The sequence below is a fragment of the Etheostoma spectabile genome, chromosome 17, assembly GCF_008692095.1.
Source record: "Etheostoma spectabile isolate EspeVRDwgs_2016 chromosome 17, UIUC_Espe_1.0, whole genome shotgun sequence".
Taxonomy (NCBI): domain Eukaryota; kingdom Metazoa; phylum Chordata; class Actinopteri; order Perciformes; family Percidae; genus Etheostoma; species Etheostoma spectabile.
Window position 1 is genome coordinate 447363 of NC_045749.1, and position 22516 is coordinate 469878.

At 40.1% G+C, this 22516-nt stretch overlaps 1 protein-coding gene and 1 long non-coding RNA gene across 3 annotated transcripts in view; one reads left to right on the forward strand and one right to left on the reverse strand.

The window, feature by feature from the left end:
• Positions 1-22516, reverse strand: part of nrg3a (neuregulin 3a) — a 412241-nt gene that overhangs the window by 324642 nt on the left and 65083 nt on the right. The window lies entirely within an intron of this gene.
• The window catches only part of LOC116705079 (uncharacterized), a 16731-nt gene continuing 8255 nt past the window's right edge, over positions 14041-22516 (forward strand). Inside the window, exon 1 of the long non-coding RNA XR_004335841.1 lies at positions 14041-14142. This is a non-coding gene — a long non-coding RNA (uncharacterized LOC116705079). The remainder of the gene's footprint in view (positions 14143-22516) is intronic.

Here is a 22516-nt window from a genome sequence, read left to right on the forward strand (position 1 = left end):
ACACACACACACACACACACACACGTTTCCAGCACACAGCCTCAAGCCACAGCTGAAATGTCACAGAGAGGCAGCCCATTGAGGATGTTGTTGGCTGTGCTTTTTTTGTCTCTTTGGTACTGCCCATTTCAGCTCTGTCCAAGCAGCCAAACTACTGCTCTAGGGAAAGAGCAGCGGGGCCTGGTGCTGCACTGACATCCTTTAAATAGGGAAAAATGGGTATTTTTCTCCCTTTTTGTCTTTCCTCTATTGCAGTTGCTCTTCAAGTTAGTGAACCAGGCTGAATTCTGATTTGTTCAACTAGAATTCTCCTCATGTCGAAGACATTTAGCTCTCATTGCCAATATACAAAGCTTTCATCCATGGATGATTTGAGTCAGAGACGAGCATATAAAACACCATCCAAGTAATATTTTGCTTGCTGGCTGGCTAAGTGTAGTTTTATTTGACAGAAATTGAATCTGTGCCCGAGTGTTTTAGACTAGAATTAGCACATATAGCTTTACTTGCTCACTTACTAAACGTTAAAGAGACGAGGCTAAATCCATCGGCGCAACAGCCAAAAACTGACTAAATTTCACAATTAACCATTGGTTCATTCCTCTCACTGCGAGATTTTGACACTGTGATCTATCATCATAAACATCATATATTATACATACCAGCTGTTTGGTTCCTTAGTGAACTCATCTTGATGTTCATTTGTCAAAAGCCATGTTAATTGGTGCACTCCATCTTGTCTTCCTTGATGGTAAAAACTCATCTATCACCGAGGGCAGCCCTCCCTCTGAAAGTGCCAGCTGAATAAAGTGCACACAGAGCGAATCACAAGGAACTAGACAAAATGTTGTGTTAGTAATCTTTTGTTAGTTTTTTAGTCTTCACTCGGTATCTCTATGTAGGATCTATTTGCAACATCTTAATATGGAGGAGCCTAATATTTCCACATTTATGGTGCTACTTATGTACAGACAACACTTCCTGTGTATGCATGTACTGTATAGGCGTGTGTCTGTACTGTGGGATTGTGTGCTGTGTCTCACAGATGACAGTTTGAGGTTGGAAATTAAGATATACTGTAGATGTCAAATTACACTGGTTACCCCCCCCCCCCTTCTCTCTCTCTCTCTCTCTCTCTCTCTCTCTCTCTCTCTCTCTCTCTCTCTCTCTCTTTCACAGTCATCTGTCAGCAGTAAATCCCATCAGTTGTCACAGTGACCCCCTGACAGCATCCAGGCTCCAAAGGACCTGCTTCACGCCAGGAATATTCATGCGGACCCAGACAATCCAGCAACACACTCTGACAAATCACTCAATCAGCCAATCAAACAGAGCCAGAGTGAGGGTGCCAATGTAGCCTGTATATCCAGACAGAAGAACATGAACTTCACCAAAATAAAACTCTCAGACCAAAAGCCAATTCTAATTTCAACAGTGGAGCAAAACATAGAACTACACTTAGCATCTTCCAAATCTTTTTTTCTTCTTCTTCTTCTTTTAAACATATTCACATGCATCATTAACTTTGAAAACCTGCTTTGGCAATGACGTGCTCAATTAGGGGAATGCAAATAAAGTCAATTAAAATGCAAGATGGCAAATTGAGGTGTCGATTATCCTCGGTCACACCACACTCACGTTGCGTTTGCAGTGTTAAGGCCTGTGAAATGAATAGTGTGCAGACTGCAGAGAGAAGGACAAAGACAACCCACCACAATAATCTAATGCAAAAGATATTCCTTGGTTTGTTATTATGTATCGGAAAACAAGAGATATGACAATAGTTTATGCATTTTACTCTTCCAATTTGCCTACTGCCATCCTGTCCACAATCTTTCCACACAAATGAGATAAAAAATAGACTGATTCAATCAATACCAGAGCAAGATAGCCTGGGAAATGAACTTCTGGCATATTTGAGATTTGCTCTGCAAGTCTTTCTGGCGAAGAGCCCATTCAAGCCCATTTCCAATTTTTCCTAATCGGCAATCAGCTTTGTGTTAACATTCAACATGACGAACCTTAAACTAAATCACTAGCAGCGCAAATGTATGGATTTTGCTATATTACAAGCTAAAAGAATGATAGCTCTTAGCTGGAAAAGGTCTGATCCAACAGTTATTGGAGCTTGGATTAAGTCCATGGCACAGTGCATGCCCTGGAAAAAATAACAATGTATCATAAACAAAATCGAAATGTGGAAGCTATTTAATTACTATATTATCAACAGTAATATTGGTAATTTCTCACAGGAGGTGTAACTATGTATTAGTGTTATTTTTTTATAGTGAGTTTCTGGAAAATGTAACTGATGTGTAAAGTACAGTAATGTACATTTCGTTTCTGGGTACCTTGCGATATTTGTGGTCTCTTGTCTGATACCTTTGTGTATTTTTGTATGGGAGAAGAAAGCGATGTGTTCTTTTTTTTCATCTTTGTGTTGAGGTGGGAAATAACCGTGTCGAACTGAAATAGTGTTTCTCTGTAAACTGTCTTGTACAATCAAAAATAAATAAGCACATCAAAAAACACATTCAACATGACGGCCAGCGAAGCGCAGCAACGCGTTGATGCTCTGTCGCTGCTCCATCACCCGGACCGTTGGTCTGATTGGTTGGAGGACTTTCCAATTGCGCCCAAAGGCATTTGAGCGGCGTGCATTGGTGACTCCCCTTTGAAAATGAGCTGTAAATGAACCTTCCCCAGACCAACTCTCAGCTACATCTGAGAAGGGCCTGGTCTCAACCAAGCTAGGAGCAATCTGCTCCTTTTTGGACTTTTTCCAAGCCGTGTTCCCTGTCTATCACAGCTGCCCTGCAAATGGATTTCCATAAAGTGTCTTTGTGTGGCATTTAGCCATACTACCTTCAACACTTGTCTGTCAGGTCACATCCCTAAAAGCTTCAAATATTTCTGACCCCACCTCTGTCCAGTTCTCCCATCTTTCTGCATCTGTGGTGATGATAGGGTTTACCAGCAAGCTTCTAAAAATCCCGGCTCTTTGACTTTCTCACAGGTTTTTATGCAGTGTTGTAATGTAACAAACTACAAATACTTTGCTAGAATTTTCCCGTCTCTCTACTTCTGTATTTATATTACTAGCGATTCTTTTCTCTCAGGAATTGTTACCATTTTTATCCAAATCGTCTTCACTTGAAAGAGACTCACTTGCATCATTCTCATTTGAACATTTTCCTCAATGTTTAAAGGCTTAATCAATTTTCAAAAGCTCTATGAAAAATATTTTAAATTCAATTCCATTTTGCCCTGTTTTTTTATTGCCACATGCCCATACTCAAGCTAGCATGAAAGCCTCTGCAACCCCATCCGACACCAATTTCTGCCATTCTCCCTATGAATTCTTCTCTTCAGTGTGAGCAGAAAGAAGGATTTGATGAATGCATATTTCCTCTTTATATATTCATGAATATTTCCTGAAGTCTATTAGAGAGACGTGAGTTATTCAGGCCGAGATTTTAATTGAACTTCCCTCCAATTTGTAGTCCCATGATTTTTGACACAAACAAAGCCCTGAGTGGCAGCGCTCTGTGGTCAACAGTACGATCACCCTCTGTGCTCTTACTAATGGAAGCATTATTCAGAAAGCCAATGCCAGGGCATGTACTGGCAAGAAGTTAGCCAAGGTGAACCTGTAGGAAAAATGGCTAAGAGAAAAAAACAAGTGCTTAGCTTGTTGTTGAGTTGAAGAATCACAGCAAGGACCTAGGGGTAGGTTGGTTGTAGTGGAGTACAGTTTTGTAGAGTTTTGTTTGTTTTTTTAGCGGAAGAGGCAAAGCCTCTAACATTGCTGTATCTGAACCATACCCAGTTCAAAGATGGGAGTGAAATGTTAAAATAGACGAAGTGGCTTGAATGCTTGTGTCCACGAGCTCACAAGAGGGATCCTTCTGGGTTGGCTGGTTTCCAGCTGTCTGAGTTTGCCCTGGAACATCTTCATCAACCCCTGCTAGCTCGCTGGAGCCCAACCCCTCCAAGGAAACCTGTTCCCTTCAAACATACCAGTTATGAACAAGCAGCACGGCTTCCATTAGTAGCGGTGCTATCTTCAAGGCCATCCCTTTCTGTAATGTCCACATTCATCCTCGCCGCTGATATCCCTCCTTTTGTCTGGTGGATTTGACAACATTAAGATTGTATCGGTCACCTCGCCCAGCTCCCTGAAGTCTGCCTTCATTATTCTGCATTCAAAGCCAGACTTCAAGTAATAGGCCCAAACAGCCGGTGGGGATTTAGCTGATCGTAGTGTACACAGAGAGCCTTCAATGTGTAGGCTCTGTGGCTGAAAAACTGACTAGACTGTCTGATTCATACTTAAGTCTTTCAAAGGATTCATACATATTCTAATTAAGTGGACTGTTGTTGTTTTTATCTGCTGTTTATTTGGTATATTTGGAAGACAGACTTGGCCAGTGTTTGAACTTTTAATCTGTGAGACATAGGGTTTATGTAACAGTAGCCGTTGAAGGTGAGACAAGAGTCAACACGACATTGAAAGGGAAAAAGAAACATACAAGTTTTGATATGTAAAAATGTATACTGGAAAGTATTAGGAATAACAATTAGAGGAAAGTTAAGTAACACATGGGTACATGACCAGAACAACAGATTGAAAAGCAATGATGAGAAGGCTGAAGAGTCTTCATCAAATCAGTCAAGATGGATTTAAGTCCTGATCGACAACAACAGTCATACACACATGTAAATAAATACTCGTGAACACACACACAAGCAACAATGGCACGACCCGGCGGTGGCTGCCTGAGGGTCTGGCTTCAGAAAATGCCATCACAAATTGAGATCGCTAACAGTTTACGCTGCTCTGACATTTTCCAGCTGGCTGCTCACAAAGGTCAGGCCGCCCACCTGAAGGCAAAAGCAGAGGAAGGTGGTTGTGGAGCTGTGGTCACTACTGAGTTTTGGCAGCCTCACAGTCAGCTACCAGTGCATTATTAACTGTGTTGGGTGAGTGTTGGGTGCTCAGGAAGCGGTGTTATGAGCTCAAACTGATGCCGTCGGCAGCTTTGCGCTCACTCAGTGCCAAAGGACATAGGTGCTGTTTGCCATTGAGATTGTAACTCTTAACTGCTTTTAACAAGGATTTGAGAAATGGCCTCAAAGTTGTTGCATCCCCATTTAATCTTTATTTTTCATAAAGCACATGCTCACATGTATTTTGACATCCAGGAAACAATTTTTGTTCCAATATGAAATGTTGTAGGTCTGTAAATGAAAAGAAACCTGACTCCCAGACAGCTTGGGTAACTCCATTGATTCAAATCAATATGAAATGCAGCTTGTCATTCCTCATCCTTCAGATTATTGGTTGCAGACACACTTTGCAATCAACACATGATGAAACGAATAAAAAACTACAATTACTAAACTGCACTATAAAATGTGGCCACGTTTGCACAGATAACTGATAACTGATTGAATGATGAGATTTGATAATTTAAGGATCCATGGCAAATATAGTGTGGTTGTTATAAAATAACACGTATCACCGACACGATTAAGGGAGTTGCTCCTGTGGTCTTTTATTTTATTGCTTTCTTTGGCACTGTCCTTGTCTTTCCTATTAACATACTCTATGTAGGAGCAAGTAAAAGTGATGGCATTAAGGATCTGTATGACTCTATTTATGGTGTGTATGAACTATGTAGGCTAAAATACACACTGTACATGGAATCGTAATTAACCATGCAGACATGTACATGCAGTGGGTTTCTAGGCAAACAAGGCTTGGCCTTGTCATGGCTCATGCTCATCTGGAACAGCAGTTGCTGCAGTGCCATGATTACATGCCACGGATAGTTTCACTTTCACATACTGTAAATGTTAACTGATTTAAGAGGGTTGTATAAACTCACTTTATACGTCCAAGAGTACACATACTTTGCTAATCTGCATGCTACAGACATGACATGTGCAGACACACACACTTGCAACCCCCCACGCACCTACACACACACAGGGTTGATGGTGTATAGCGTTTGAAGGGCATCACCAGTGTCTCTGTCTCTCAGGTATCAAGTAGATAGCAGGGTAGCTAGAATGTCATTTATCTCGCTGACAGGGACAAGCCTCGGTGACAGCAACAGTCAGTCGAGCAGCGCAGCGGCAAGGCTCTCTCTCGGCAATACAACCAACCAAACACAATCCATTACATTAAGCATACTGTAGCATGGTATATTTTACCGGGGTGAAAAAAGAAAAATAGCGCTGTTCCAATCTTTCAGTCAAGGCACATAGCCTCTTTCTGCTTAGTTTCCTGGTGCTCTAACCTCAAACTGTCTGATGAAGCGGCAATAACCAAATGTGAAATTGTTGTACCATTCCTTTAAAGAGTTTTATTCAAAGCCCCTGTGAGCATACGGCTTTCATATTTGTATCGGCGCAGGCCTGTCTTAAGACAAGGGCTTGTCCCAGGGCACTGTACTCCAAAGGTCTAAAAATACAATACATATGTATAAAAAATAAAATAAAATACACTTGCGCGTACTTGTGGACCAACTCAACCCTGACAGATTGGGGTAGGAAGTGATAGCGGCCATGTAATCTTGATTCATTTATAATTTATTTTTATTACCATTATTATTATTGTGAAATAAGTGTTCATAAACAAGTAATGTATGGTCTTTCAACAATTTCAAGTGAATGTAACAATTTACGAAAAATATTTCTAAAGTCATGTGGTGCCCCCAACTGGTGGTGAATGGTTGGTACCCCCTGGGCAAACGGCCCACTTGCCCTAGGTTTTTGTTGTAATATTTTTATTCCTGTAGAAGAAAAAAGGCCTTTTAGTTCATATCTATGTTGAAGTGTAAAACTGCTTCCTCTCATCATAAAGGTTTGGTAAGCACTCAATGTACAATCCAAGCAGGTATTCTAAAAATTGCTTAATGGTCAGGGTGGAATCATTATAGACAATAAACTCAACTTCAAGTAACATTTCACTACCAACCAGAAATGCGCACAACAAAGACTATATTTCACACGCAAACTGAAAGCCCTTTCTGTTGCCCCCCCCTCCTACTTTACAAAAGCATCATCCAACCCACCCTGCTGTCCTACTCACCGTGCTTAAGCCTATTTAAAAAAAAGTTTTGTCCCCACCTCAATCACAGCGCTGACCAACCTATAATCCCGCCACCTTCTCATTTGATTTGTAGTTTTTTACATTTGACGGCTCTACGTTAGCCTGGAAGTCCAGACCCAAATCCAAATAGATTAAGGGCTTGGCACTGAGTAAGTGAGAAAGTGGCCTATCTAGAGGGGCGGCACCAAGCGTGCATTTGAAAATCTCACTGCACGCAATTGGATAACACTACGACCAATCACAACAACACACCAGAGCCCCGTATGCTTAGCTAGCTGCAGAGCTAACTGGTAGATTACACTCTTGCCGTATCCGTCCTTCTTGCAAATGAACGATTCGAGCGCCGTCTTCTGTTCCTCTTTAAGATAAAAAGCCAAGTCTAACTTGGTCATTGAAGCGGCTAAAGCCGTTTCCAACAACTGGTTTTCATCTGTAGCCATCTTGCAATGTTTACTAATGACTCTGAAGTCACAGTGGCTGTCGTCATCTGTTTAGCTCGCCTCTGTCCCGGCGGCTGTGACACTGAACCCCGAGTTGCCCCCGATGCTACGCCATCGGAGTGTAAGTGTGTGTGAGTGTTTATTTGATGAGCAGCTGGCACCTTGTACGGCAGCCTCGGCCACAGTGTATGAATGTGTGTGAATGGTTCCTATGTAAAAGAGCTTTGAGAAGTCGTTTAGACTAGAAAAGCGGTATATAAATACAGCACATTTACATCTAGATCAGATCCACCAATGTGATTGGTGCAGCACGGATACAAGTCACTCGCTGAGAACTCTAGATTTCTTGGTTAGGTCCATGTGGGTGTCTCTTTGTATATGTGTCTTCACATGTGTTGTTGTGCTATAGAACAAAAGAAGATTGTGTGGAAATGATCATCCCTATGGGACAATAAAGACTCTATCTAATGGCTGCTGTGACAAAATGGTTGTAAATACTTCTTGCCATGTTGTGCACAGGGGATTTCTGGAGTGCCTAATGAATGTAGAGGAAACATGTAGAATCAGTCATGTTTAACAAAGTAACTGCTGTACTTTAAATCTGGAGATGCTGACTAAAATCTAAAATCCATTATCCATTACTGATTATTGACTACTGCCCACAAGTGCTAACAGTTGATGGTAGAGGATGGTAAAACCCCTGGTACAACCTTTCTTTTTGTGATTTACAATTTTTACATAAGTATAATTTAACATACAAAACACACAATTTTGCAAAATGACCCCCCCCCCCCACACACACACACACACACACTTCATCATCACCACCCAACCAGACAAAAATTAAGAAAAGATTCAAGTAACTACAGTATTCAAAAGCATTCAACAAATAGTGACAACATAGACAATACACCAAATACACATACTGTATGTATAAATAAAACAACAACTTGGACCCATCACACGTCTCCCCCAACACAAAGATTCCTAGGAGCCCTCCAGAAAGCTCAGGTACTTTCCCCATTTTCTATTACAGCCATCCAATCAGGATGTGTGACATTTCTTCCAACGTTGCCCCCCCGAGCCCACAAGTCCACTCCTGGGTTGACAGCACCCCTTCCTTCTTATGTGCTAATTCATCCCGTTTAGGATTGACCCACCTTGGTTCAACCTTTCTAAAGGTGAATATTGACTATGAAAGGTTAACTAGCAAGCTGTTGGGTAATCACCTAGCAAATTAAGAAGGTTGCTGGTAACTTATCTATAGGTAGCCAGCGGCTTTCACTACTTAACGTAAGACTTAAATGGTTTATGTCCATGATTACAGGCTAGCCTACATCATTTCAATCAGGAGAGACATGTTTGCAGGTATACAAATAAGATTTATTTTACAGCTCAAATAAAATATACAAAGTCTTTGGCGATTACACTCCATTGCTATATGAATCTTTCCTATGTGTGTACAGTATATAGGGGTACACTGTTAGAATTTGCTGTAATTTCTGCAGTTACCACTAAATGCCCAGTGAAATACCTTAACTTTCTTTTCCGGTTCATTAACATTGCATAATGGGTGTTTAATTTACAGTAAATTTACATTTAATTTACAGTGATTTATTGTATGTTTTGAATTTGCTGTAACTATCAGACCCCCAGATGGAATCTAGACATCGGTGGGGGGCGATGAAGGAGCCCGAAGACCAGACCAGAGGAGGGTCTGGCCCGGTCAGCTGGAGTAGAAGACTGGAGGTGGAAGGGGGGGGTTGCACACTTTGCCTGCAACGACAGCTCATAGCAAGGGGAGAAACAATTATTTAAAGCAGGGTTGTGACTCTGTGATTGGCCCTTGCCGATTGTGTACGATTCTGATTGGTTTAGCAGGAAGGGGAACACCTCCAACAGCTGATTGGAGCTAGGTGGAGCCCTGATTAAGAGCGAGGTTTCCCTGAAAGGATTTACACTGAGATACATTTCAATCAGGAGAGACTAGCTGCAGATATGCAACAGTTATACACATCATGATAACATTTATTATGATAACAGCTGAATTGATTTAGCAGCGCATCCATTTAAAGGTCTTCCTGAGAGCATTTACGCTGAGCTACATTAGATTGTTAAAAAGTCTGTCATGTGCTGCTATTCCCATTGTCTCTGGAGAAACAGGAGTCTGAATGTACGTCAAGTTAATACTGTGCAGGCAGACAAAATAGATCTGACAGGAAAAAAGTTAAGTAGGTAAAGTAACCAAAATCAATGACAATTTGAACCCGGTGAAACACAAACAAAAAGGGTTTGGAAACAAAGACTCTCAGTGATGTAGGTTTACCTTTTAGTAGCATCTATAATATTTAGGCCTTGTGTCCAAATTGACATATTTAGATTGGGATGCATTGTAAAACCAGCAATAAATCAGTTATGCCCATGGAAGATCCCAACTCTCCTGTGCAGAACATTGGCCCAGTCTCTCCCTCTCATCTTCTGTCTTTCTAGTCACGGATGCTCTGAGCGATGCATACCACTGCACTGAGGGATAGGAACAAAAGCATTCTACAAATGTTTCCTTTTCTTGCACAATTATGGGAATTTCGGGACGTAGAAGTATATGTTGTTGTTCTTCAGTGATCACGTAGAAGTAAACAGATTGGAGTCGACATTCAAATCCCAGGTGCGGGATTTTCACATGAGCAACATTTTTGTGCTGGAAAAATGTCCACAAGTCTGCTGCCTTACTAGATAGAGTTGTTTGTCTTCAGTCAATAAATTAGGTCACACAAAAAAAGATAGTTAAATATTAAAAATTAACATTGTAAATATTGAAATAGTCAAATATTGACAACTAAAGGAAATTATGAAATTATGAACAGTGGTCTTCAACATGGTCAATGTGTCAACAGTGACACTTGTGACACAATGGTAATTGTGACACAATTACAAAATTATTATTATTGTTATTATTATTATTATTATTATTAGCGGACAAAAAAGGTACAAATTGTTTCTAGTTTTGGGTTAGGGTTGAATTGTCTTAACCCTCATGTTGTCCTCATGTTGTCCTCATGTTGTCCTCGGGTCAAATTGACCCGTTTTTCTATATCAATGTTCTTTTTAATTCCCCAAAAATAACATGATAGATTCCACCCAACGCTCTTTGCCAAGTACAAATCTCTACTTTCATTAATTTTGGGTCTTATTCAATTTTATAGCATTTGAAAACAAAGTGAAGTGTTTTTAAAATAGTATTGAGTAAAAGTTGACATATTCCAGTCTGTGATTATCATCAGCATCCATTCATTTAATTTTAGACTAAATAATTCCTAATTCTGCTTTTCTTACTCAAACATTGGGTACAATTTCTTGTAAATGATATGTATTCACCATAAATTCCAAAAATAACTGCAAAACTAATGTTAATAAATTAGTGTTACGTAGTTTTGAAAATGTCAAAAAAAAGTGACAAAACGTTGAAAATGAGCTTCAAAAGTGTTGAAAAATGGGACAAAAACATAAGAAAAAGTTAAAAAGCATCATTAAAAGTGCTGATTTTTCAATTTTGACGGGAAGACAACACAAGGGTTAACATAATACCCAAGCCCTGTCCAGTATGGTGTGACGAGACACTGGTGTCCAGAGGAGCAGGGTGACAGAGAGGACGTCACCCCTTAGAACCAGCGTTCTCTCTGCACACTAAATCCGGTTCAGGATCACAGTCCTCATGCGGACCTTGACATGGACACCACGACCCTTCTCCCCTAATGGAGTGGATGCATTAGTGTTGGTGTACAGGACGTCAGAGCAAATTAAAAAAGAACATGTTCACAGAAGCATTTCTGCTATTGTATTCTTGCAGATTACAACTGTAGAGATTACGGTGCAGCAACAACAAAAAAGCCTTTTACCCAGAGTCAAACATATACTTTAAATTATGTTTCAATGACTTTATTTGTTTTCAAACTATGGTATGCCTTTATAAAATGTTTGTCTTTTCATGCATTTAAGTGTATTCTAAAGCACTTTGAATGATCTCTGTGTATGAGAAAGTGCACTATAAATAAATTTGCCTGGCCTTGCCTTACTTGCTACCACATCTTTGAATGCAATTTAAAATAACCAATCCCAGTTGGAATATGTGTTTGTTTTTTTATGTGTGTCTGGTTGCCAGCCCATTTACAAGAGAAGAGGAAAGACCTAGGACTTGGATGTTGGATAAAATTCAAGGTAACCCTCACCTATCCATCTGGCATCTACATCTGTCCTCAGACTCAGCAAATGCCCTGCTAGGCCTTGTGTAAAGGGGGATGATGAAGGAAAGATGGAGCAGGGAAAGAAGAGAGATGCAGGGAAAACAGGAATGACAAAGGCAAAAATGAAAATGTTGAGAAGATGGATAGAGGAAATCAAGAGAGTAAAGAGGTTAAGGAGTACGTTTCGATCTGGTAGGACTCCAGCTCCGTCAGGCAGTGACCACGACCAGTTATCATTTCATCATTTCATCACTTCATCATACAAAATAAAAACAGAACTCACAAATAAACGTGCCCAGCCTCTAGGAAATGGGTTTGACTTTGCTGTTGCATTTGCCTAAATGAACTGACAGCCTGGCACTTCTCACCAAATGCTCCGGTACTTCCATGAGAGGGAGCCTCCATTGCCAACATTGGTCACTTTTGATTTGTTCACAGAGCTGATAATTTTATTCTGGATAGCCATGGAGCCGTGAACACCAATATTGGCAACAAAAAAGAAAATAGAAAAACAATTTCCTTGTGATAATTGCATTTCATTATTCTGTGGGCTTGTCTCAGGAGAGCAGGGGACAAGAGTAGTGACAAATATACTGTAGTTGGCTGATTGGCCAACAGAAAACCCTGTTCACCAACTGCTCCAAACAGCTCTATTGTAGTCCAGCCTTTACATCCGTGATGAACATGCATCACTTTGTAACACATGTTATAATGCTCGTCCAGCTGCTAGTACAGCCTGTTGGACACATACTCTTCATGGTAACTCTGGCTGTGCTAATTACATGCACACTATTGGCTTTCCTTGAATTTGCATGCTGTAGTCAAAGTTAGGTAAGATCACTGAAAAGAAGCCCTTGTGGGTTTTGAATCCAACCCCTAAGTAAGAAGAAAGTAAAATAAACAAGGTGCTGGATGAACTTTCTTAAGGATTACACTACATTATATTAACATAGTACATGTTTGCCATATCTCCAATGAAGATTTTTGGTCCCATACGTGAGTGTAATTGAATGACTATGAGATGAAAATGAGTGGGCGCACGTTGTCAGTCCTTACTTGGACTAAAAATAGCTAAACATAATTGGCACTGTAACAAATGTGCCAAACGTTGAAAATAAAAGAAACGAAAATATAATTGTTTGCAGGGAAAATGACATCCTTGCACAGCCATCCCCCTTTGGGATTGGTCCTTTCAAAACTCACAGTAAATTGTACTGAATTAAAAACTTACGACAACTTGACAAAGCATGTGATACATTAACAATATTTAGAAGATTAGATTCTACTCTGAAGAGGACAAAATAAACAGTTTTCCATACATCTGCGTTGCTGTATTAAAACATGCAGAGAACAGGCCACTAAAGCAACATAAATCAATAGCGTGTATTTCATTCAAATTCTTAACACCACTTCCAGTGGACTGTAGAATATGTTTGCCGGACTGGCTGTAACACCATTTCACCTACAGCCACTATCATGAGGCTTTATCCCAAGAAGTCTGAAGCATTCATACAGTACGTAAATACAACGCCATTTGTTCTGCTATTCCATTTGAATCGAAATTCACGTTCATCTCTCATGGGAAAGAAAAGAAAAAGGAAGCGAGGAGTCGCAGGGGAAAGACGGCATGTCTAAGATAAAGCAAACATCCTATGCTCTTAAGTAAAAGAATGAATAAGTGAGGCTGGGATTTCCTCAACACAGTGAACAGAAGCTGCAACCAATCAAGAAAAGTGCATTAGGTTGCAGTATGAATCAGCTGGGATTACATAACGGGGTCTTCCCATCACTGGTTAATAGCTCGCTTCTGTCATAGTTCATCTCATCCTGGAACTAAAGGAAACCTATGGTCTCATAGTTATGTAAGGTCATGCTGCTAACTGGAATTCTATTTGTACTGCAAATGTTTTTTGAATGCTCAGCAGCTGTGTATTTGTAGCTAGCGTTAGCTGGTAATTTAAAGTGCTCATATAATGTTTATTTTCAGGTTCATAATTGTATTTAGAAGTTGTACCAGAATAGGTTTATGTGGTTTAATTTTTAAGAAACACCATCTTTTCACCCTGTGTGTTGAGCTCTGTGTTTGGGTGTGCCACGCCAGCAGCTAGGCGAGCGTTAAAACGGGTGTTACGAAGTGACGCACGTTTGTCACAGAAGTAAAGGCTGGACTACAGTAGAGCTGTTTGGTGAACGATGTTTTTTGTTGGAGATGGTAAGTCGCTTTGGGGTGGACTTAGGGCTTTTTTATTTTGCAAACCTATATCATGCACAAACAAGATATATAAGACAATAACGGAAAGGGGAAAAGCCAAAAAGCATAATATAAGCACTTTGAGGAAAAGTTAGTTGACTTTGTGTAATGCAGTACATGCAGATAAATGGCGGCAGCACCTGGAAGTCTGTGTTTTTCTGCCGGTAAATCTCCTGTGGAAGAAGGGTTCAGAGGGGATGAACATCAGTAGAGTTTCCTATTTAGCGGCACCAGAGCGACCATAAACAACCCTGGCTCTAGCTGTTTTCTGCTTCCTGTTTGGTGCTGGACGGAGTGCATCCATTGGTTGTTGACAGTCTTCACGTGAGTTTACATCACTGCTAAGACTTAAAACTTAAGATAGTATCAAACAAGTTTTGATTTGAAAAATAAAAAATAATTGGCTAACTAATTTGACGAAGGTAGCACGCCCAACTCTAGGAAAAACTCTAGCAAGACTTGGAAATGAGTGTGCAGTGGAATCTTAGGACGTTGTGAGGACACCATAATAGTCAGACTTAGTTGCCATTCAGTTCTGACGGGGCGCTTTTGTCAAATTTTGCCATAACCAACCAACATATCAATTCTGCCAAGATCATTCACACTTACTGTACCAGCGTTTATTTGTTGCTATTTTTAACAAATGAAGCACATCTTCATAAGAAGACCTTCATGTTTTTAACCCTCGTGTTGTCTTGACACATAATCTTTATGGCAAATCTGGCTATAAAAATTAAAGTCACACTATTTGCTTTTCTTGAATGTGCATGCTGTAGTCAAAGTTTGGCAAGATCACAGAAAAGAACCCTTCTTGGGTTTTGAATCCAACTCTTAAGTAAGAAAAAAGTAAAATAAACAAGGTGCTGGATGAACTTTCTCAAGGATTACACTACATTATATTAACATAGTACACGTTTGCCATATCTCCAATGAAGATATTTGGTCACATATGTGAGTGTAATTGAATGATTATGAGATGACAAAGAGTGAGCGCATGTTTTCAATCCTCGCTTGGACAAAAAAATAGCTAAACATAATTGGCACTGTAACAAATGTGCAAAATGTTGAAAATGAAAATATAATTGATGTATGCAGGGAAAATGACATCCTTGCACAGCCATCCCCCTCTGGGATTGGGCCTTTCAAAAATCACAGTAAATTTTACTGAATTAAAAACTTAATCAGATTAGGCATGCAGGATGCACATTGGGTGCCTGTCGCGAAGACAACTAGACAAAGCATGTGATACGTTAACACTATTTGGATATTAGGTTCTACTGTGAAGAGGACACAATGTACAGGTTTAAATACATCTGCGTTGCTGTATTAAAACATGCGTAGAACAGAACACTAAAGCTACATAAAGCAATTGCATGTTTTAATTCATATGCTTAACACCACTTCCAGTGGACTGTAGAATCGATGTCGATGCGACGCAGAGCGGCTTTGACAAGGGTCTTCTGGCTCCACATGTCCACTTGGCATTCAGAAACACGTCTTAGTCTGATGCTAATTTGGGTTCAATACCATTGCTTAGCTGCAAACTGCCTTGTATGTAACAGTGAGAAGTTCAATTTGCTGTTTACGTTACCCTGTAAACCAACAGAAACAAAGGCAAAAGGGGGATTTTAACCGAAGGATTGGTTTGAGGAAAGAATGCACGGGATATTCATGTTCAGAAAATAAATCTACATCATATTTGCCAAGGCTAATTCACAAAGCACATACATAACGGAGATTGTATTGCAATATCCGAAAGAAATGACCACCCATCTGAACACAGTTGCTGAGGTGTAGGCTCAAGGCCAAAGAACTTCTCCACCAGGTGTTGGGAACGCCCACTGTCTGGCTTAAATTCTCCAGCGGTCAACATGACTTCTTGTTGCCAAATGAAACATGAACATAACACCTGCTCACAAATTTTAGCCGTTCAGTGAGGACAAATGCAACTACTTTTCATCAGTCGTTGTTGTGATATCTATTGATTGATCGATTGATTGAAGAAATCAGAACATATTTCGTATCATGTAAATACGTTTATGCATATTTAACAGATTTCTCATACATTGGATGTGGGTGTTGCTATTGCAGGTTAAACTATTCACAATCAGTGCACTGTGTATGGGAGCTATTCTGGTCTGGTAATCCATTGATAATTACCTCCGGCTTTTCGGCTCGGTTTGTTGTCAGCAGGATTATAGAAAAGCTACTGGCCCGATCTCCATGAAACTCAGTGGAAGGGTGTAGCATAGGCAAAGGAAGAACCCATTCAATTTTGGTGCGGATCCAAATCACAAAAAAAGTATTTTTGTTGCACTCATGTGGTCCCGGAATCATCAGAAAAATGTCTGTGTGTAAAATTCACATTGGAGTAACATTGGACAGGGATATAGGGCAGGGCTTGGGGGAGGTGTGCGTTCTTTGAGTTTCCTATAAATGTATCCTTCACCATCACGTAATCCAGCCACAAGTTACAATCTAACTGGCACTTATCTCTCCTCATCCTCGTCTGTGTTTGCATTGTGTGGCCCTTTATGCATATTGTGTACACTTTTGTAAAACTCTTATCAACTTCTCAAATTCAACCACAGAGTTGTACAGAGGCCTAAGTGATTGCTGGGATTTCACAAAGACCCATTTAGGGGGATCCCACGGTCTATAATGAGCTTATTAGTTGGTCCTTGTTCACTTCTTTACTGGTTGGTGGAGAACAGAACGCAGCCAACAGTCCTGCAGGGTCTGGGTACCTCCCAACATGGTAACTACATGTACCGTTCATACATGAGATGCATAACTGTCGTCATATAGAGGGGCCTCTTTAACCCTCGTGTTGTCTTCCCGTCCAAATTGAAAGTAAACACTTTAGTTGATGCTTTTATTGAGGTTTTTAACTTTTCTTACATTTCCCCCCCCCCCTTTTTTCAACACTTTTTCCAATGTTTGTCACTTTTTTGACGTTTAAAACTACGCAACACTAACTTATTAACATTAGTTTTACAGTTATTTTTGGAATTTATGGTCAATAAACCTCCTTTTTAGGAAATTAGACCTAATGTTTGCGTTAGAAAAGCAGAAATTAGGAATTATTGAGACTAAAATTAAAGGAATGGATGTTGATGGATAATCACAGACTGGAATATGTCAACTTTTACTCAACACTATTTCAAAATCACTTCAATTTGTTTTTCTGAATATGCTATAAAATTGAATAAGATGCCCCAAAATGAATGAAAGTAGAGATTTGTACTTAGCAGAGAGCGTTGTGTGGAATCTATCATGTTATTTTGGGTAATTAAAAAGAAAATTGACAAAGGAAAACGGGTCAATTTGACCCAAGGACAACATGAGGGTTAAAGAGAGAATTAAGAGAGAAATATTCAAAACGAAAGCATTAACGCTTGCTTGAATGTGATCTCGTTGCGTCTGCTGGGTTTAATGGACCCCAGGACACCACTGGCTGCTGGAATTTGCATTGCAAATAGGCCATATATTTCTTTTGTTCTTCTTCTGTTTTTAATTTAATAAAATGTAATGTGATTTCTTCCGTTTTTTTGAGAGTCTCTGCAAAGGAGGAGGCACGTGTCTGCAGAGAGCGTCTTGCTGAGAGCGGTGCTGTAACGTTTGTTGCTGCAGCCAGAACGTGTTTGCGTGTGTGTGTCTATGTGTATCAACCTCAGCCATCAGTTAAAATGTAAAGCAGAAAGGGGCAGGGTTGGCTCGCAAGACTGTCACATGGATCTGGATTGATTTGATCTTATTTCCTAAGGCAGGCTGCACAAAAAAAACATAAATTAATCAATGTAATAATATTCATGAGTGTCGGAATCAGCAACCGCAACACAATCCACATTCCTGGGCTGAAAGAAAAGCCACATTTTGGAGAGCCTTTTTTCATGTTTTTCACCTAACGATGTGCTTGTCTGGAAATAACTGCCCTGGTATCTGGTCAGAGACAATGAAAAAGACAGGGTAGTCTCTTTCTCTAGGACCTCAGGCTCAGGGACAGGTCAAGTCCTATTGACATTCGTGTCTAAGAGATGCCCTCTCATGTCCGTTTCAATGAACCGCGTCATTTTTAGAAGAAATAAAAAGTATTCATATTTTTAATGGGATTCTTTTTTTTTAACTACTTCAAAACTTAATCTTGGTTAAATGTGTTTTTTTTTATCCTGGAAACAAGTTAGAAAAATAGAAGATTCAAAGCATTCTATAATGTGCATTTATGAACATTAGTGTTTATATACTCTTCTCTGTCTGTGCATTTTAGTGCAGAGCTTACTTACTTACTTTGGGGCTGGAATAACGGTTTTGTATAGTACACACAATCTAACTTATTATAATTTACAAAACAGGATCTTAAAATGATATTGACCCTGTTCACTGTATGATCTTGTGTAAGGATTATTGCTTACAGAATACAGTTTACAGAAAGAAAAGTACCCCATGGCTGGAAGATGGAAAAGCTAATTAGGCTTCTTCTTGGTCCACTGGCATAGTCAAAACATTTGTATGAGTTTCCTACTGTAATTTGCCAGATTAATCGGTTCCATATTGCTCCCACATACATATCTCATAGGTTAGTTATGGATGGGGACCATTCATATTGGTTGGTGACACTACAGGGCCATTTCTGTTCTGGACACGACCTTGTGTTGAACGGGCTGGAAGCAGAAAGACTCGGTGTAAATTATTTCTCGACAAAGTGCTTTAGCAAACAATGGAGGAGTAATGGTGTGTTTCACAGAGACAGGACTAGCGCCTCTCTTTTTCACAGGGGTGAGCGCTCTGGACGCCATTTAGTGCTCATAAAAATGGCTTCTGGCTGCTGGCACAAGTCTGGGCTCCTTCACTGGGTGGGGCCGAAAATAGACAAATGTGTTTCCTAAAACACATGTAAATAATTAAATATACCTTCTGTCGTCAAATACAAAAATTAAACTTCTCTGACTGCTTCTTTTTTTTCTGAATAAACCTGGCACCAAACCAGCACTGCATACTGATTCACGCAGCAGATGCTCAGCTTTACTGAACAGTTTAACGCACAGGGTTCCAGTTGGAAGATGGGTGTTATATTTCCTACCAGATCTATGTCATAATTGTGATCATTCTTTGTACCCTAAGTGGTAGAAGAAGAAAAAAGATGTCGGGTGGGGGTGTATGGGTGGAGAGAATTTAGAAATGATAAAAAGGGAATGGAGGATAGTGAAGAGAAAGAAAGGGAGCAGCACAGATGCCAAGGTTTTCCTGTTCAGTGCACTGAAACATGAGCCAACACCACAATTAGGATGTCCGGGGAGATTGTTAAATAAGACATTTATCAGAGAACACACTGTTGCCCAGGTCCTTTCAGGAACCTGCAAACTTTAATAACGTTCTGCTTTTATTGCATCTGTGTGCAAGGAGTAGCTACCTGAAAAAAAGATTTCCCAGAGAGTCCATGTGTGTGTGTTTGTGCGTGAATGTTTGCATGTGGGAACCCTATACACACCCTGACCCTGTGGAAATCAATTCCACATCCCTGCACTACCTCGAACTGACCTCATGCTGTTACAGCTCATGAAATTTCTTCAGCATGTTTGTGCGAGTGCACACAAAATAATAACACAAGAAAATCATTTTAATATTAATCAATTTACATCAAATAATGTATTACATTAACTTAAAATTTCTTCTTTTTGGCACTGTAGCACTGCAAAACTAAAGTTTTAATATGTCAGCAATCATCACAACATCCAAGCCCAATGCTGTTTCTATGGACATGGATTCAAACGAAGGACATACTGTAAGGTCTGTCTCTTCCAGGATTACCTTGGCAACTGCAGGACTTGTGAGGAACTTCCACTGTATAAAAACCAAAAGTCGTTGGATTGACGGCTGCAGGGCCAACACTTCGTATTTGCTCTTGTTAGCTCACGCTCCCTTGCTGTTTGCAATCATCTCCTCTGCAGTCAGAAAATAGAAAATGATATTTGTGCAGACCCTCACGAGTCTTACAAACACTCTTTTTTAAAACGTATACATGTTGTTGTTTCTTTGTTGCGTCTCTTGTGCACGGTAACACAGTAGGGACCAAGTGGAAACAGATGAGAGATGAATATCTTTTTCTCTCTTTTCTCTCTCCCTCTATCTCTTTAATCTTTGTTTCAATTCATGTCATAGGTGCATTATGTCTCTGTGGGAATTCACCATCTGGCACCCTGGTTTTGAGGCCATTTAAATGCATTTAAAAGAAAAAAAAAGTCTCACAAATTGTCGTGGCACAGGATGTCGTGATGGATTTATCATGTAACTCTGTTTCACTGATATAACAATTGAACTGATTGAATCTCAAAGCTCAAGAGCTGTGTATTTGAAGTGTCTAGGGGGATACAGATGGTCCTACAGGAAGCTTCTGATTTGAATTGTTCGAGCATGACGGTTGGACTTCACCTTTCAGCTGTATTTCTATTTCTATATAACAGCTCAAGGTGAGAGCTGGAGGCCAAGTATAAGGGAGGCAGAGGCAGAAAGAAACATATAAACATAAAATTGATTCCTTATCTAATGGTGAAACATTGGCTCTTCTCTGCTGTAATGGTTCTATCCATTAGCTCCCAGTCAAGCTGCCTCTTGCCACTGCGGGAGTAATGGCCTGCAGTTTCACATATCTCTTATCGAAATAGGTTTGTCACTGTGTGTATGTGTCTGTGCAAGTGTGTGTGGGTTTTCTCTATTTATCATAATCCAAAGTATTTTCATTCATTACATTTATGTTGTATTTCCCTTTGCTTCTTCACTTTGCAAAATGTTGCTCTCTAGATAAAACAGGACTGTTTTCAAATGCCTGCATGAGTTTTTGTGGATGAATGTGTACACTTGAGTTAACCACTCAGTGTGTACATTGAGTTACAATAATGTCCATACCATATTAAAACAATGCTTTCTGATGTGCATACATGAAGGAAATAAAAGGTGGACAGCAAAACACAACATGAAGGTAGTAGAACCTGCAAACCTGCTGGTACGGCCCCTTAATAATATCTTTCAATCAGCCATTCAGTCTCGGGCAACTTATCTGTGATGTCATGCTACATTTGCATTGCAGACATGTCCCAATCAAATACAACATGATCATCAGTTATTGTCACATAAACACGCAGGCAGACTCTCTCTCTCTCACACACACACACACACACACACACACACACACACACAAGCACAAGCACAAGCCTTTTTCCACATTGATACGCAACCCATGTAAGTCCTAAACCAATATTTCTTAAAATGCATATTCTGCATAACTTTGTTTGACGGCTAAGTAATTAAACCCATCCAAGCACAGGCTGCATATCAAATGGCGGTCTTTGAATAACACATGGCACAGTCCTGAATTAAATGAATTAAAAGGGAATCTGTTTTGAGAGGGGTGCTCTCATGCGAATCGCACACTAGAGTTTTTTTTGGAGCCGGATATGTTTGCAATGTTAATGTGGGTACACAAGGATACACAGGCTCATACGTTCACCCAGACAACACACACACAGAAACACACACAGTGTACACATGCCTTGCGTACTGGAAATTAACACAATTCAGTGAGTCGCATTAGCTGCCCACTGTGTGGTGGTTTTTGCAGCCACACAGCCAAGCACACACAGATGTGTCAGCCGAGCATGAAGCAGAGCCCCAGATGCAAAACTCACTAGCAGATAACTTTGAAAGATGGTGTCAAAGCTTTGCGACAGGGTAAGTTAATTTAAATGTTTTAGGATAGAAGTTAGCCTTGTAGCAACAGGGCCAGACTTGTTTCTCAGTAGATGGAGACCAAAACCAAAGTTAAACCAACTGGACAGAAACATGACTCCAAATAACGACGAAGCTGCTCCACATTTGCTGGATGAGTCAATGTTTTGCTCACATGCCAACCAAAACCAAACACATTTCAGTCTGTTCGCATGGACCATTCTTACATATAGCTGTGAAAAGTAAAGCACTCGTCATTCGTAAGCATTCCACGTATTTTTTGCTGCATGCACCACATTGACTGCTGCGGTATAAGAACACTGTGGTCTGCGTAGGGAGGAGGTCGGGGTGGATGGGTGGGTCATAAAACACTGCGTTTTTGAGCAGTGTTTGAGCGGCTACTATTTCGTAAAAACCCAATCATGAAAATGCGTTGCAAATTCTTGTCTCAGTGTTGTAAATTTTGGCGCACCGTAATGTTCTTTTGTCTATTTAACCTTTATTTAACCAGGACGTCCTTTGAGATTGAAATCTCTTTTCCGAGGGAGACCTGGCCAAGACGGCACGCCAGTTACAGTTTAAATAGAAATACAGCATAGTACACACAAAAAAAACAAGCATCACACATAGGGGAAAAGAACAGGTCACTTGTGGCAGTTACATTTTTGAGTTACATGGCATTTTAACATGGCGTTAAATTCATTTAATGGGACTAGATCATTTAGATGGAGCAAGTTTTGCA